Below are 1,838 nucleotides of genomic sequence, written 5' to 3'. Positions count from 1 at the left end.
TAATGATCACACGAGAACAAAAGAAATTGACGGGCTAGAAACTGGAAATATTTTGTGATCTTCAACAGACTAAATCAAACTAAAGAAGAAAATCACAGGCTAAAATCAACAGGGACCTTAAGAGGTAATACAAATACAAAAAATGGCAGTAGAACTACTAGTATTCCATGACCAAACATGGAATATAGGAACAGAAAAGGGCCATGGGACAATCAATAGCAGTATTAGTTGGAATACCATGTTGGGTGCAGCCTAGTCAAATCAGTTCACGTTCATACCTTACATAACACACTCCTGGCAGTATATGACCCAGAAGGGAATGATGTGTATTAGATCTTAGGGCAGTGTCCAGGGTGACTGACGACACCTATCAGGAAAGGGAAGGATTCTTTCCCAGTAGAATAGCCACCAGGATACCTAGCCCAGAAACACTTTCTACTCACTCTTCTACTTTCATTGAAAATCCTGAGTGAAAACCCAATGGCAGGCCTTAGCCTTCTTCCCAAGCAGACTGCCTAAATAGAGGCAAGCAGAGAGTATAATGAGGAATTTCAATGATAAAGATGCATATACAATCAAAGAATGAGCAAACTCTTCAGGAAAGTAAATCCCATTTAGGATAGAAAACAAGTTCAACAAATGAAGAACACACCCAAAGAAACAGAGTTAAAATATAATTGGAATAAGATTTTAAAATAGTATGTTTGAGGCTGGAGCGCAGCGCCAGGCTGGAGCCAGCATGGCGGCCAAGCAGAAGACCAAGTTGTCCAAGAACCTGATGCGTGTGAAGTTCATGCAAAGGGGACTGGACTCGGAAACCAAGAAGCAACTAGAAGAGGAAGAAAAGAAAATCATTAGTAATGAGCACTGGTACTTGCATTTGCCAGAGCTTAAACAGAAAGAGTTTCATAAAAGAAGAGCGAAGTTTCTCATTATGTGAAGATCTTCTCTATTGGAAGTATGTCATTCAGAGGATTTAATCCTAAAGTGAAGAAATTAATGCTTCAGATGTATGCTAAGAACAAAGACAAAGTCAAAGATGAAACAGTGGAGCTTGATGTGTCATTTGAAATGGCGAGAAGATATAAACCCTTGGTGGGGACAATTGGAAAAAAGTATGTGAAGAAGAGAGACTGTGCCAATTATAAAGAAGATGAAAATGAAGACATAAAACCAATTAAAACAAAGATGTTCTTAATGCCCCAAGACTAAAATGGATGCCTTTAGTTACAGCTCAGGTATGCCTTGCAAAAGTTAGCAGCATATTTGGGAACTCATCCTGATGGTGTCTCTATAGTTATTAATACTAAAATGTTTATTTGTAAAGAAATATGTAATTTTGGATACATGCTGATGGAGTTTGGATGTGTTGTCCCCTCCAAAACTTATGTGGAAATTTGATCTCCAATGTGGCAGTATTGGAAACTGATTGAGTCACGGGGGCAGATCCCTCATGAATGGATTAATGCTCTCCCTGGGGGAGGGGGGATTAATGAGTGAGATCTCGCTCTATTAGTTCCTGCAACAGCTTGTTGCTTAAAAAGACCCTGGCACCTTCTCTCTCTCTTGCTTCCTGTTGTCATGTGATCTGCTTGTACCCACTGGCTGCCTGCCTCATTCCGCCATGAGTAGAAGCAGCCTGAGCCCATGCCAGACACGGCTGTCCCAGAGTCGTAAGCCAAATAAACCTTTCTTCTTTATAAATTACCCAGTCTCAGGTAATTCTGTTATAGCGACACAAAACGGACTAAAACACATGCTGTTTTTGAAACAGATGCGTGATGGATGTTATATAATCCTTCATTTAACGGTATTCATCAGAGAATTTTTACCCCTTG

General features: G+C 40.0%; 1 pseudogene; it reads left to right on the top strand.

Moving 5' to 3' along the window:
* The first annotated feature begins 704 nt into the window (after positions 1 to 704).
* On the top strand, positions 705 to 1,212 carry LOC103583294 (annotated as a pseudogene).
* The last annotated feature ends 626 nt before the right edge of the window (positions 1,213 to 1,838 follow it).

Source organism: Galeopterus variegatus, unplaced genomic scaffold (assembly GCF_000696425.1).
Source record: "Galeopterus variegatus unplaced genomic scaffold, G_variegatus-3.0.2 Scaffold21397, whole genome shotgun sequence".
Lineage (NCBI taxonomy): Eukaryota > Metazoa > Chordata > Mammalia > Dermoptera > Cynocephalidae > Galeopterus > Galeopterus variegatus.
The sequence above is the reverse complement of the archived record's forward strand: the minus strand, read 5'-3'. Positions and strand labels throughout refer to the sequence as shown.